Source organism: Drosophila kikkawai, chromosome X (assembly GCF_030179895.1).
Source record: "Drosophila kikkawai strain 14028-0561.14 chromosome X, DkikHiC1v2, whole genome shotgun sequence".
In the NCBI taxonomy this organism is placed as follows: domain Eukaryota; kingdom Metazoa; phylum Arthropoda; class Insecta; order Diptera; family Drosophilidae; genus Drosophila; species Drosophila kikkawai.
The window spans coordinates 5160361-5176869 of NC_091733.1; the positions used below are offsets into that span (position 1 = coordinate 5160361).

The window sequence follows — 16509 nt, forward strand, 5'->3', positions numbered from 1 at the left end:
AATTCGCAATTTTTGTTAATCTGTAGTGAAAACGCACTTCAGTACTCTCCAATTGTCTGGCACTTAAAGTTTGGGTTAAATCCCAATAAAGCCCCCAAATTGTATATTCAATAAAATTAATTATTTTTGTGGGATTTGGTTTAAACATAAGTGCTTCGATTAGTTTTACAACGTTCTTTTTTTTAGTTTTCACGAGCTTTTATTTCACGACTTCTTCTTTTCTGTCTCGACGATCTAGTGATGGCAAAACATGCCATCTTCGCTTTTCTTAATTCTACTTATTCTAACTATCGAGTAGTATTTCAATATCGTCCTGATCTCGTGTTGCTAGATAACTTAAACCGCTTTGAGTATGCCGCGAAGAAAACCCGCCTGTTTCAAATCCTACATTGATACAGAGATTAAGTTTTACACATTTGGTGGCGAAAGTGGTGGGCAGAAGAAGGAGGGAAGGACAATCGTTAGAGAAGTTACATTATACGATAACTTTATGACTATCGATAGTTCGGTGATCAATGCGGTGCCAATTGCACTTTGTAACGAATCATTTGTACTCGGCCTAGAGGATTATGAGACGCAAGGGGGGCGCACGCGAAGTATTCCGGCTGCGGCTCGTCGGCTAGTGGGGTTGTGATCTTGCCCTCCTGCATCTGGCCTTTTGCCATTCTTATAGTTCGATTTGCGTGCTGCGACAAAATATGGAGGGTGAAGGCAAACCCTCACGACACTCAGATAGACGGATAGAAAGGTACTCAGAATTCCCTACGATCCTCAGATGTTTTCCAGGAACTAAATGGCCGCCTTACTTTGGCCATTCGTACCCTGTAAATACATTTTTTTGTCGCTGGGTCTCTACTGGGGAGTCATCCTAGATGCAGGCAATAAACGAGACGATTAAAACATTATAAAAATATATTTAGAAACATCAGTAAAGCTAAGTGACATAAAACCAAAATACATGCGAATAAATAAAATAACTATATAAACTAGATAATTATTCCTTAGACCTACAATCGAAATATCTAAATAAATTAATTCCAAATTGGATAATTTTAAATTGAACTTGCGACCGGCAGCAAAGAATTATGTAAACATTGGTGGCGAGGATAAAGTAAATCAAAAATAATTCCGTCGGTAGCGTAAGCCTTTGTTATGCGCTCTCCAGTTGGATGCATATAATATGAGACAAAAAGAACAACAAAAAAAACCCAGGCATATGCTCGCCTTGGCCTTGCACTTGAAATGCATTCGGAGCTTAAATTTATGCTTTCTTATTGGAGAGGGACAGTGGGGCAAATAACCCAAAAATGCGAACGCGAGAATTTACTCATTTATTTTTCTTGGAATCGCAAATAAAGTTTTAACCTTGTGTTTCACTCACTCATACATTTCTGATGGGGGAATCCACCGACGAAAGCGCTTCCGTGATGTTGCCGCCAACCTGTGGAGTTAGAAAATATTCATGAGGAAAAAGTCATTGGGCCCACTGTACGCCAATTTTTTCCCCTATGCAGTTGTTCTGTTCTCTACTTCACATAAAAAAAAAAAACAACTAATCGAGCATAAAACGGAATTTTTCTTTTGCTCTTTGCCGACGCACATAACCTTTTTGAATCTCACAAAAAAACTAAAAAAAACTGGCATTAAATTTTTATGATTTAAGCCTTTTTTGTCTGGGTTTTTCCCGACGATCTTAGGCACTCCAATGCCCTGGCTTTTCCCGCGGAACTCGGGCTTGACGGTGGCACTATTGGCCAGCTCACGAAATTTTATGCTGAGCATTTATGTTTGCATTTTTGCTCGGGCCTCTCCCTCTCCTCCAAAGCGTTATGTATGCCTGTGCGAACGTTGGGCCTAATACTCAGACGATGGGACGTATGAATAAAAAAAAACACAAAAACAAAAAAATGTCTTCGCTGCAGCGGCCTATGCACAGCCAATTGAGGGACACCAATCCACCAGCATCAAAAATAGGTTTCCGGATGATCTGCCGGGTTGCGTCGATCGGCCAGATTCCCGCTCACGCCATATTTGGGCGGCGAAATTCGCTGGGCGATCGCCGTTGGACCCCCTTCGTACCCGCTTCGGCTTTCTTTTGACCGCTTATCCAGAGAAATGACAGAAGCCACTGTTGCCTCTTTCACTCCGAAACCTTTTGAGCTCGCGCCCCTTCTAGTTCCGCTATCTGTTATGCAGATGGCGCTAGCTGTTTTCCCAAACATAGATGGCGCGAGCTGAGGCTGCCATAAGCGCTACGATTTCCAATACATATCCTTAATTGGTAAGGCATTGATCGACTGGACGTATACCCAAGGCTGTCTTGCAGGTATTGTGTTTCGAAGCACAGAGTCCCTTTGTCAATAGGTCTGCTGGCATCTCGGTCGTTGGAATGTAGTCTACTGAAATAGTCCCTTTTTCAACCAGCTCTCGGATGAAATGGTGGCGGATGTCAACACGCTTGGTGCGTTTGTGGAACACGGGGCTGCGTGTAAGTTGTCCAGCTCCTTGATTGTCATTGTAGATGATGGTCGTCTTCAGTTGGCCCAAAACTTCTTGTAGAAAGCTTCTAAGATGAACAGCTTCCTTTGAGGAGTCAGACAGAGCCATATACTCTGCTTCTGTGCTTGACAGTGCAACCGTCCGTTGCTTTCGGCATTCCCAGGATATTGCTGCACCTGCGAACTTAAAAGCAAAACCTGAAAAAGATCTGCGATCATCAATGTTGGCGGCCCGGTCAGCATCGGCGTAGCCTACAAAGTCTTTGCCACTTCGTTTGTAAACCAGGCAATAGTTCTGAGTGCCTTTTAGGTAACGTAATACCCTCTTAGCAGGAATCTAATGTTGTTTTCCAAAGTTAGTGTTGTATTGACTTAGTGCACTCACTGCAAATGCAATATCAGGGCGTGTTGATATTGCCAACCACATTAGGGCTCCTACTAAATTCTGATACGGCACATTGGCAACATCTTCTTTCTCGTCTTCGGTTTTTGGACACATTTTAGTTGACAATTTCTCATTCGTGTTGATTGGTGTATTTACGGGCTTACAAATCTCCATATTGAACCGTTTGAGAATATCTGCGATATATTTTGGCTGACCCATGGTAAACTCTGTTTTGTCTTTGTTTTGTTTAAACTCAATGCAATACGATAGCTTACCCAAATCTTTCATCTGGAACTTGTTTGACAATTCGCGCTTCAATTGTACAAGCATTTGGGTATTATTGGTCGCAATTATGAGGTCGTCTACATAAAGCGATACGATCAGGATTCCGTTTTGCTCATTTTTCAGATTCACGCATTGGTCGGCGGCGAGTGGCTTAAGGTACAGTTCTTTGAGTTTACTATCTAGCTTTTTGTACCACTGGCGTCCACTCTGCTTTAGGTCATATAGAGCCTTTTTTAGCTTACACACTTTTTTAGGTCCACTCATCTTTTTCTCTTTAGCTGGCAAGATTTCTTCGAATTCAGGTGGGACGCTGATGTAAAGTTCTTCCTCAATATCTCCATTCAAATAGTTGAAGTCGAATTGATGAAGATCCAGTCCGAGTTCCGCAGTTAGAGCTATAACAATTTGAATGGAGCTCATTCTGGACCCTGGGGAGAAGGTGAAGGAAGTACCCATTTCGTTTCGATAACCCTATGGATTTTCTGCTGATCAACAACTTCCCAGGTATTGTTCATTTTCAATGACTCGTACTCGTTTATTAACGCCTCCTTCCATTCGATGGCATTTGTACCTTTAAGTGCTGCGCTCGCAGTTAGTTCCTTTGTGTTCGTTGCAAGTGAAGTGGCTTCGTTGAACACATCTTCTGAGTCGGACTGCTGATTGAGTGAGTCGACCTGGTCTGCAGATATTTGATTGTAAATTAATCTGGGTCTTCCTGGTTTACCTGTTAACAGCTTCCTTGACCTTCCAGGACCACGTTTTACTGGCTGTCTATCGTCTGGCTCATTGTCCTCTGACTCAGGATCTTCTGGTTGGATGCTTTCGTTGTCATCTTGGTCATTTTCTGGTTGATCGTCTGCTACCGGGTCAATGTTGACATCGATCTGAGGTTCAATGAACTCTTCGAACTTATATTCGTGCCCAAATAGATTTGTGAAAACGACGTCTCGACTGCTGATTGAGTGAGTCGACCTGGTCTGCAGATATTTGATTGTAAATTAATCTGGGTCTTCCTGGTTTACCTGTTAACAGCTTCCTTGACCTTCCAGGACCACGTTTTACTGGCTGTCTATCGTCTGGCTCATTGTCCTCTGACTCAGGATCTTCTGGTTGGATGCTTTCGTTGTCATCTTGGTCATTTTCTGGTTGATCGTCTGCTACCGGGTCAATGTTGACATCGATCTGAGGTTCAATGAACTCTTCGAACTTATATTCGTGCCCAAATAGATTTGTGAAAACGACGTCTCGGCTCTTAATTAACGTTTGGTTTTTCACATCGTACAGCCTAGAAGCTTTTGCATCGGTGCAGTATCCAACGAATACTCATTTCTTGGATTTTGGGCTAAACTTACTCTTCGATCGTCCAGTGAATATGCAATTTGACCAAATTTTTGCATATGCCTTACAATTGGGATGCGATTGTTCCACAACTTAAAGGGCGTTTCTCCACAAAGGCTCCTTGAAGGACATCTGTTTCTTATGTAATTTGCTGTGTTTACTGCTTCAGCCCAGTAGCTCGCAGGAAGTGTAGCCTGCAACATCAGGCACCGAGCCATTTCAACAAGGGACCGTTTCTTACGTTCGGCTGTGCCATTTTGTATAGTTATATTATATTATATAGTATATTCTACAGAATACTCGTGCCTTATTCCCTGGGCTGCAAGATACCTTTTGAACTCAATATTAGTGTATTCTGTACCGTCATCTGACCTGATTCTTTTGATCTTGTTTCCAGTTCGCCGTTCAACATAGTTTTTGAATTCCTTAAATTTCTGGAACACTTCAGACTTGCTTTTGATGGTATAGAGCTCGCACCATTTTGAGAAATCATCGATGAATGTCAAAAAATAGCGGCTGCAGCCGTGGCTATTTACACGCATGGGACCGCATACGTCGCTGTGGATTAGTTCTAGTACGGATCGTGCTCTTGAATTTGATACTGGAAACGGCTTTTGGGACTGCTTCCCCTTGATACATATTTCGCAAATTGGAAGAGTCTCCTTGAGGTTTACTTTGGCTCCTTGTACTTTAACTTTTCTTATTAGTTCCTTTAGGTCCGGTTCATTAAGATGGCCGAAACGTTCACGCCATTCGTTAATGCTGTTTTGCTTACCTGTAGCGATCTGGCTGCATTCGTGTTTTTCTTCAATCTGGTATAAGTCCAATTTGCGAGGAGCGGTGAACACTAGTTCTCCTCCTGTAGCTCTAATTATTTCAGCTTTCTCCTTCTTGAAAACAACATTGAAGCCATGATCACATCTTTTTGAGACCGATAAGAGATTGGTCCTTAAATCCGGCACATAGAGAGTGTTCTTCAGAGTCTAGACACCAGTTACTGCCATCACTGTTTGTATGATTCTTATGATTCTTGTATGGTTCTTTATTGGCTTCGACCTGCACTCAGCTGCACGGTGACCGACTTTTCCGCAGCTGTAACACTTAAACTTAAAGTTTTGCTGTTATTATACTTCTTGTGTACCAATAATGCTCCGGGCGTCGACTCGCTTTGATTTCTGTTTCTCGCTTCGTATTCGTCTAGCAACTTTATTTTAAGTGCCTCAGTTGAGATTAAGTTTTCCTGCGTTTCAATCGCGATTCGAAACTGTTCATATTCCTCAGGGATACTGTACAGTAGCAAAATGGTTAACAGATCGTCAATATTCATGAGATCAACTTTGTTTATTTTGTCTACTAAATCGGAAAACATGTCTATGTGGCTTCTCATGTCTCCGCCTGCATTAACTTTTAGTAGGATCAGGGATTTCAACAGTGCGGCTTTACGGGCTGCCCCCGTAGACTGGTAAGTGCTATGCAGCTTCTTCCATACATCGTTTGAAGTTTCGCAGTTTTTTGTATGCCTTAGTTCCGATGTTGACATGCCCAAAATGAGATCGGATTTAGCCTTTGCATCTTAGTTTATCCACTGCGTGTCGTCTGCTTCGGGTTTTAAATGAGTCCCGTTCACATATTTCCAAGAGTCGTTCTTGACTAACAAGGCCTGCATTTGTATTTTCCGGGTGTCGAAATTATCTTTGCCCAAGGGTTCTATGCGTATACTAGCAATACTCATTTTTCCTTATAATTTGCGTTTAGTTTTGCCACACAAGCAAACTTATTCACGGAGCTACGCAAGCAACGAACACGCTTCTTTTCTCGATCGCCAATTAGACGCCTTCAGTCCCGTCCCCAGAAGTCTCAAATTCTCGCACATGCATATGTATTTGTATATATGTGCGCGTCGGCAATTTCACCACAAATTGAAATTTGCCATTTAATCTCAATATCCTTCTGCTAACTATTTTCTGGCGCAGTGGAAGGGTGCTGCGGCCCATAACCATTAGCTTGAGTAGTGAATAATAGTTTTATTAAGGATAATTGATACAGAGATTAAGTTTTAAACATTCGTTGGCGATAGTAGTGGGCAGAAGAAGTAGGGAAGGACAATCGTTAGAGAAGTTACATTATACGATAACTTTATGACTATCGATAGTTCGGTGATCAATACGGTGTCAATTGCATTTCCAATAGACTCAATATCAATGCGGATAATATGGACCTTATTCTCTTCACCAAGAGATACAAGGTGCCGCAATGGATCTCCCCGAAAATTAACAAAACCAGGCTGACCCCGAAAACACAAGTCAAATACCTCGGCATTGTACTTGACAGCAAGCTGACGTGGAAGGCCAATGTAGTAAAGAGGGTAAAAAAGGCCACCATAGCGCTATATGCATCCAAGAAGATGCTTAGCAGCTCATGGGGCCTCTCACCCGCTCTAATGCATTGGGTCTACATATCGGTGGTGCGTCCGACTCCGCTGTATGGAGTCTTAGTGTGGTGGCAAGCCACGGAGAACAAAACGTATAATAAGCTTATGGAGAGAACCCAGCGGCAGGCACTGCTCTGCATATCAGGGGCGCTGAGGTCAACCCCTACCAAAGCACTCGAAACCATAATCGGTATATATCCCCTAGATATCCAAGCGCAGCTGACAGCAGGAAAGGCGGCACAACGTCTGGTTGCATCAGGAAACTGGTCGCTACAAGGTTTCGGGCACAGTTCAATTGGTCGAGACATGAGCAGTACATCTCACTACATGATACCCAAAACGTGACCGGATGTAAACACAACAGTATTCATGGGACCAAATGACTGGAAGTCAGGCCAGGACCATGCTCAATACCTCAATATATACACCGACGGCTCCAAGATGGAAGGAGGAGTTGGAGCGGGCATATACTGTTCAGACCCTGAAATGAGGCTGTCGCATAAGCTACCAAGCTACTGCAGTATATTCCAGGCGGAAGTATTCGCCATCAGGAAAGCAGCAGAGCTTGCGCAGAGTATAAACCGTCCACATGAGGCGGTCAATCTGTCCGTAGACAGTCAAGCGGCGATAAGGTCCATGCATTCATCAGCGGTCAGTTCCAAAAATGTACTGGCAAGCAGGGAGTCACTAGATAGCCTAAGCACGACTAAGTCAGTGAGGATCTATTGAGTTCCCAGCCACCAACGCATAGACGGTAACGAGGCCGTGGACGAACTTGCAAAGGAAAGCGTCGGACTAGCGAGTGAAAGAGCAGAAAACGTCCTGTCTTCCTAAGAACGTTCCAAAGCGAGCTAGAGAGACGGGGTGACGCAAGCGCAAAAAGCAAAAAGAGTAATTTCGCAACCTGCAGAATATCAAAAATCATGTGCAAAGAGCACAACGAGAAACTCACCCACTACGTGCTGCATCTTCCGCGGAAAGACTGCAGAATGTTAGTGGGTATTCCTACAGGTCACTGCCTGTCTGCTGCACATGCAGTCAAGCTGGGTATTACCGACAACGCCAAATACCGGAAATGTGATGAATCCGAGGCAATCGAAACCTTGGAGCATCTCATTTGCAAATGTCCGGCCCTAGCGAGGGCAAGAATGACATATCTAGGCTCTCCAGTTCTGGCATCGCTAGAAGATGCCTCCAGGAAGAAGCCAGGCGAACTCCTTGCCTTTGCGAAAAACACCATGATATTCAAGGATCTCGAAACCCGCATAAATAGTCTTTAGGTCCATCCAGGAGTTTCCCCGGATAGCTATGGGCCATATTGGCCTATGTATGGCCCCTCGAGGGCCGTCCGGTCTAACCTAACCTAACCAAACCCTAACAATTTAAAATTTCGACCCAGGTGGTTTAGATGCAAAACAACACAAAAGTTCGGAGTGCAAAAAAAAAAACACGACCGCTCGCTAAGAAAGTCAAAAGCTATTCCTTCTCTGCAAGATTATAATTACATATTAAAACATTGGGCCGGTAAACGCACGCAGCACGGGGATGCGCTTAGTCAAGTGAAGTTCTGTTTGATGTATCTCAAAACGGCCGAGTTATATATAGATCCTTATATGTATGAAAAATAAGATTTGGTGATGATAAAGAATTGTGGCTCGCACAGAGGCGTATCAAAAACTAATCGCCAAGTTCAATTGTCCATATAGAATAAGAACATTTTTGCGTAACGATAGATATAATATGTCTTGGAGGATGTTGAAGGCTTGAGCGGTAGCAAATATGCGCCCGTGGATAAACAAAAAGCTTATTTAAGATTAAGATATCAGGAGCTCTCCGGTCAGGATGGTCGATTGTAGCAACGGAACAATGAAATCAAAAACACTTCTATTGTAAACAGAGAAGAAAACCCACCAACGTCGCTTCGAGTATTATACCCACTCAGATTGCGTGCTACGACAAACCAATAACAAAACACTCTACTACATTTGGGCTATTGTCGGGCTCAAAGTCCTATTCACCTGCGATCGGGCCTACCGCTTTTCCACCTCAGCTGTTAATGAGGCGCCATCGACCCACCCTTCCAATGGCCGTTCCTTTTCCATCTCCCTTCTTTAATACCGGCCCCTTCGCGGTTCTGGTTTTTATGGGGGTTTCATGTCCGCCGAGGAAAAACACTCAATTTAAAACATTACAAACATATTTTTTTAGCAGCTAACAAAAATAAAATCTTTCAGAATAAAATCGCCTAAACTAAACATTAAAATCCACATTAATTACGAGCGAATTATATGAACATAATTTGACTACATATAATAAATATAATAGATCGAATAAATAGCTTAAAAATGTATAAAAATGTGCAATAAATATAAAAATTTTAATTAAAAATGCCACATGCCTGATCTCTCTTAGTTTCCCTAAAACATGTTTTAACTTAGTTTAAATAATTTCTTTAAATTTATGGCCTTTTAAATTTCTTACATTTTTTTTTTTTTTTATATTCTTCGTTGATATTAAAATTCGTTTTGCTCAAGACCCGATAAACCGCAAGAGTACAAGCCAACGCTCCCAATACGATATTGGCTGAGTGAGTTCTGCGCTCGACTTCAATAACTACTCATTTGCTCCGTTACAGCTATTCTACCGTTCTTTACTGATCAGCTCAATTTTTGGCAATTTTTCTTTTTCCTTTTTCTCTATATTTGTTTCATGGGGATTTTTATTTTTTTTTTTTATTAATTTTTTATCTTTAACTTTTAACTTTTTTTTTTGGTTTGGGGTAAGTCGCCTGCTACAATTTATATATATGTGAACTCACTTATTAAAATTGTAGTTTTAAAAATTTTCACAGAACTCAAACGCATTTCACAAAATTACACGTTAAAAAAACATAAAATCAAATCAATTTGTAGTATATAAAACAATTAAATTAATATGGCCATAAAATACAAAAAAAAATCCACTCTTTTTTTCTTATCCCTTTTATGTTTTATATCCTCTTTTCTTTTCTTATCCCTTTTATGTTTTATATCCTCTTTTCTTTTTTCTCTTTTCTCTTTACTCCTCTTCACCAGTTATGCTAGGTTAAATTTTCTTTTGCCGCCGACACTTTATCCCGCTTTTTTTTCACTTAGTACTCTGCTTATTTTTTCCTTTTCTTGGGCGGATTTTCACGATTTACATATGGAATTTGTAGCGCGAAAAAACCGAGATCAGGAGCAGGGACACAACCAAAAAAATAACGCCCGCAGCGGTTGCCCTTTATTTATCCAAACTGGGACGATCCCTCGACGTTGTTTGACGACTGTAAGTTCCGTAGGCACTGGTCCCCCTCTCCGCCGCCAAATCGCTCCAATGCGAACTTTGTAGGTTCTCGGCTGCTAGTCGGTCTTCAATATCGTACTTCGAGTTATTCTTTCTTTTTCCGCTGCCGAACCCCTACAAATTGCACAGAGTTTCGCTGATCGGACTACCTTTATTTTTTTTTCTTTTTTCCGACTCACCTAATCCATAGGAATCGGCCACACAAAAAAAAAATTAACTTCGATGGCCTCTTCCGTTTGAACGCCAGCAATTAAATCTTTCACTTTTTCCGGATCAGCACAACTTTTACTGCGAAGTTCAAAGGGAATAGAACGCCAAACCCCTTAACAGCCGATCTGGAACCCACTCTCACTAGAACTCATCTGACAATTCGCCCTGTTGACCTATGCTGCTTTCTCTTAGCCAGCGAATAGAGTTTATCAACCGACCCACAGATGGCGCTTGCTCTGCCTATTTTACACGGTCTACCAGCGCTACAAAATCCCTCCTCAAGATCTGGAATGGAGTTTGACATCCCAAAACAGATCCCAACAAAGCTGGTAGCTAAGCGTGATCACTGCTTTAAGTCCCTTGGGTGATAGCATCCCAAGGATCGACCTTGCAGATCCTCTAGTTCATAGCATGAGTTTCCAAGCCTTTTCTGAATCTTGGCTTTAGGATATAACGGGCCTAATTTAGCACTATAGCCTCCTGAAAAATTACTCTGCCTGAAGTTTTAGAAGATAGACCTCCTGATACTCGTGATACACTACATCTCGAGCCCTAAGATTATACTGACGTTCATTTTTTTCATTTTGTTTTTTCATAACATCTCGAGCCTTAGAACACACTAATTCCAACGAATCCTCCTGAGTGAACCTGGCTGTTCTGTCTTCAAGCATACCTAGGCCCTCAATAACTTATAAGTCGAACCAGACGAAATGAAATGCTGGCCAAAAGCTATGTAATAGGGCGTTGCTCCCATTCCCGAATAAACGGATGTACGCAAGGCACAGCAGATACTGCTAGGTATTCGTCCCAATCCTTCTGGTCCTCTCTAATATATGACAGTATCGCGCTTATTACCGACCTATTCACCCTTTCGGATGCATTTGCCTGTGGAGCATGGACGGCAGTTAAGCTGTGGGCAATTTGGTACTGTTTCATCAACTTTTGGAATGGCTCGAACTTAAATTTGGAGCCATTATCAGATACCACTGTTTCCGGCACCCCAAAAGAATGAAACAATTCTTGCTGCAAATACTACACAACCGAATCCGCTATCATTTTCTTCACAGCTTTTAGAAAGACAAATTTTGAATAGTGGTCCAAAACTATAAATATCGATCCCGAACGGGATCGAGGATATGGGCCAAAAAAATCTATGTAGAGTCTCTGGAAAAATCTTTGCGACTCGGGAGCAATTCCTATTGGTGGCCGCTGCACTCTGTTTGGTGCCATTGTTTTTCTACAGATATCACATTTGCCTATGTATTCCTTGACATCCGCCACTAATCCTGGCCAAAAATAATATCTGCGAATACGTTCTAGAGTCTTGTGCACTCCACCATGAGACGCAAGCGCATCATCATGAGCTTTTTTTTAAAATATCAGGCACTAATTCGCTTGGAATCCACAACTTCCATGCGAAGGTATCGTGAAGTAAGTCCCCAGTTGCACGATCAGTCCTGCGATACAATAAACCATCAGCAATCCTTAGATCCGGAAACTTATCGCTATTTGCGCTAACTTTTTCCTGTAGTTCCGTATATTCGCTTCCCTTAAACGCTGCAGATTGCAAATCGACCAAGAGACCATGACTGGCATCTATTGCTGCCAATTCCTCCTCATTCACACGCGATAACGCATCGGGAACCACGTTAAGCCTGCCACTTCTGTGCTCAATTTTAAAGCTAAACCCTTGCAACTTTAATGACCACCGCGCTAGACGACTGTGCAAATGGGTCTGAGACATGAGCCATTTCAGAGACGCGTGATCCTATTCAACTTTTTTGAAACGAATGCGATGGGATATATATATATAAAAAAAAAAAAAAAAAAAATATTCATCGCCTTCGTCTGTTTTCTGAATAAGGACACCACCGACACCAGATTTACTTGCATCACATTGAACAAAGAAAGGTCTAGAAAAATCAGGGCTTCGAAGCACTGGCGCTGAGCAAAGCATATCTTTTAGCGCTTCAAAGGATTCTTTGCCTTCAGGTGTCATTTCGAACTTTTTCTTTGGTTTTAGCAGATTTGTGAGTTGAGCTGCCACCGAAGCGAAATTGTTGATGAATTTCCTATACCATCCGACCATGCCAAGAAAACTTCGAAGAGCCTTTAACGATTTTGGTAATGGAAAGTCCTTCATGGCTGATATTTTTTCAGGGTCTGTACGAATGACGCTATTGGAAATAGTGGAATAAAACGCGAGGCGATTTAGTTAAAGTTTAATAACTGTTTTATTTGACATAAGCGTGACATCGTTGTGAGTCGTTTTGAAGTTAACACAAGAAGAAGGAAGTTTCCAGAAAAACAAAAAAGACTTATTCAGATCAGTGTGACCAACTTTCAGTATATGGTTGTTGCCAAATTAACATACATAATATTTTAGTAATTCAATACTCCTTCTCAACAACATATTCAGAAACAATTCATTTCAGTTATACATTTTAAATGCTTGTTTTTCTGTAGGTTTTTGTTAAAATATCTGATAACATGTCATTTGTACATATATATTTTACATCAATTCCCTTTTTGGAATAAAGTTCCCTAACATAGTGGTACTTTATGTCGATATGCTTACTTCTATTATGTAATACTGGATTCTTAGCTAAACATAAAGCACTCTGATTATCGCAAAAAAACTTAAAATTGAGTGATCTATTAAAAAACCCATTTCCTTCAGAAACTTTTTTATAAATACTGCTTCTCTTGCTGCAATGGACAATGCAACATATGCCACCAGACTTTGCTTCTTGGACTCCCAGGATATTGGACCAGCTGCGTTTATGAAGACATATCCACTGTAGGATTTACGATCCGATGTGTCATTTGCCCAATCTGCGTCGACGTAACCATGAATCGGTTTACCTGTTGCGTGATAATGAAGTTTTAAGTTTGAGGTGCCCTTCAAATACCTTAGTATACGCTTGGCAGCGACTTCATGCTCCTTATGTGGGTTCACATTTCTTTGGGCCAGTTTTGCAACTGAATGCATTATATCTGGCCTGGTTGTAATTGCCAATTGATCCTATAAGTGACTGGTAGTCCTTTTCGTTAATAGGCTTGCAGTTAGGATCGGTACACTTAACTTGGAAATTTGCCTCCAAAGGCGTTGCTACCGATTTGCAATCTGACATGCCCCAGGTGTGTAGCATACTCTCGATATATGTCTTGTGACCTATGGATATGGCTCCAGTTTCACCTTCTCGCTCAACTTCGATGCCCAAAAAATGATTTAGCTGTCCGCTATCTACTACTTTAAACTCTTTGGCAATTGACTCTTTTATACCAATCAAATCATCTTTACATGAGCTTGCAATAAGAAGATCGTCGACATATACTGCAATTATATTAATATTGTACTTCTCATTGCGTGTGTACACACACGGCTCGCTGGCACAGGGAACAAAATGCTGTTTTTGCAAGACTTCATTGAGCTTGGCGTTCCACTCTCTACCGCTCTGTTTTAGTCCGTAAAGTGACTTCTTTAGTCTCAAAACTTTTCCATAATGTTTATTATCAAATCCATCGGGTTGCTTCATATAGACTTCTTCGCTCAATTCGCTATTTAAGTAAGCTGTCGATACATCCATCTGATGTAGAAATAAGTTATGCTCAACAGCCAGAGATATAATAAGTCTCACCGACGAATATCTGACAACTGGTGAAAACGTTTCAAAAAAATCGATACCATATTGTTGTGCACATCCTTTAGCCACCAACCTTGATTTAAATCGCAACACATTGCCATCCTTATCTCCTTTGATGCCAAAAACCCACTTACTACCGATGGCTTTCTTTCCTTCTGGTAAGTCCTGTAGCTCCCATGTCTGATTAGCTTCGAGGGCGTCAATCTCTCAGACTGTGTCGCTTCAGCAAACGTAACAGGTACCTTGACATCTTGAGCCTTCATCATGTTCAACAAGTTGTATTGTTTTCGTGCACGCCCGGGCTTTCCAGTTTTTATCTTCTTAGGACGACCAGGACCACGAATTTCCCGTTCTTCGGTATCATCGCTCTTCGCACTCTCGTAAACATCAGAACTTTCGGCTTCATTAATCTCGCTGTCAATTTGCTCTTCCTCTAGTACCTCAGCATCTTCTTTGTTGTTGTCCACTGCCAACATCTGCGAACAATCAACTCCAATTTCGTCAATAAGTGCCGTCTCGTTCTCGCTGTTTCCATTCTTCGGATACCCTCTAGAAAAACGACGTCTCTACTTTCGATTACCTGGTTCGATCCAATGCGCATTAATCTGTAGGCCTTCGCTGTTGTTGAATACCCTATCATTATGCATTCAATGCCTTTTGGCTTGAACTTTCCTGCATGTTTCTTATTTAATGCAATCGCTTTGCATCCAAAGATTTTTAAATGCGATATCGAAGGCTTTTTACCTGTCCACAGTTCGAATGGTGTTTGACTCTTCAACGACCTTGTCTCCGATCTGTTGCGTAGATATGCTGCAGTCCTAACTGCCACTCCCCACAGGGACTCATTCACTCCTGAATATATAATCATGCTCCTTGCCATTTCCACAAGCGTCCGGTTAGCGCGCTCAGCAACCCCGATTTGCTGCGGAGTGTACGGTACTGTCAATTGCCGCTTGACACCGTTTTCAGATAGGAACTTCTGAAACTCGTGGCTTATATATTCGCGACCGTTATCGCTGCGAATTGCTTTAAGTTTTTCACCGGTCTGTTTTTCTGCAAACGCGACAAAGTTTTTAAACGTGGGAAGCAATTCATCACGGGTCTTCAAAAAATATACGAACATATAACGCGAATAGTCATCTATAAATGTTACGAAATATCTTGCTCCATCGGCAGATACTTTGTTCATTGACCCGCAAATGTCCGCACGATTTTCTGCCATTTTTGGGAATGGTTTCACACAGATTTTACCTTTAGCACAGGTTTCACATGCAATTCGGTCTATGTCCACAACATTTTTGAATGACTTTAAGCCATTGACCATATTGTCACTTGCCATCTTTTTTAGGCTCGCCATGTTCAAATGACCATAACGATAATGCCACTTCCACAATTCATCATTTGCACACAAGTACATGCACCGATTGTTCGAAGTATCAACAACAAAAAGATCAGCTTTTCTTGCCTGTAACACTTCTTCATTTCGACCGTCCTTTATATACGCACTTTGCTTATGAAAAATCACTTTATACCCTTTTTCAACGGCTTTCACTACCGATATAAAATTACTTTGCAAGCTTTTTACGTAAAGCACATTTTTCAAATTAACGGAACCATTCTTTGTTTTAACGGCCACCGTACCGACGCCATCCGAAAATATATAGTTTTCTCCTGCAAGTAATATTTTCTCTTTATGCTCTTTAATGTCCGCGAACCACGACCTTTCACAACACATTTGAGCAGTTGCTCCACTGTCCAAGCACCTTATCGATTTCGCTAAAACGTCATTTTTATTTACACTTGCAAGCATAGTAAACGACTTCTCTTTTGCAGATGTTTCTATTTCATCATTTTTGTCTTTCACTTTGCACTGCGCAATAAAGTGGCCCTCGCGACCACATCGAAAGCATTTTTTATTCTTCTTTGCATCACTGTTCTTTTGCGCCGATCTATTTTTCTTGTCTCCCTTTCCACTGGGACGCGACACAAACGCTTGTTGCACACAAAGTTCCGTTTCGTCCGAACTCACTCTTTGTCTCTCTCCCTCTTCTAAAATTTTCACTTTTAAATCAGAGAGAGTCGGTAACTGTTCGCGCGTTTCGATCGCGACCACGAAATTTTCGAATTTCTTACCGAGTCCCGACAGCATCAAAATAGTAAGAATATCTTCAGAAATGTCCATATCAATTTCTTTCAGTTTTTCGACGATATCCACAAAATCATTTATGTAATTTTGTACGCACGCACTTTCCGACAAACTCAACCGGAGTAATTTCCTGAACAAGGTAATTTTCCTGGCGGGACCACGAGGCTTGTACACAGCTGCAAGCTTGTTCCAAGTTTCTTTAGAACTAGCGCAGTTTTTAATCAAATTAATTTCTGAAGCCTTCA

General features: G+C 41.5%; 1 protein-coding gene and 1 long non-coding RNA gene across 2 annotated transcripts in view; both read left to right on the forward strand.

Moving 5' to 3' along the window:
* CCY (Coiled-Coils Y) overlaps nt 1-16509 on the forward strand; it is a 291810-nt gene that overhangs the window by 174617 nt on the left and 100684 nt on the right. The window lies entirely within an intron of this gene.
* Nucleotides 3459-4268, forward strand: LOC138929272 (uncharacterized). Its single transcript, XR_011445686.1, has 4 exons — nt 3459-3672; nt 3747-3832; nt 3903-4130; nt 4201-4268. It is a non-coding gene; the product is annotated as an uncharacterized lncRNA (long non-coding RNA).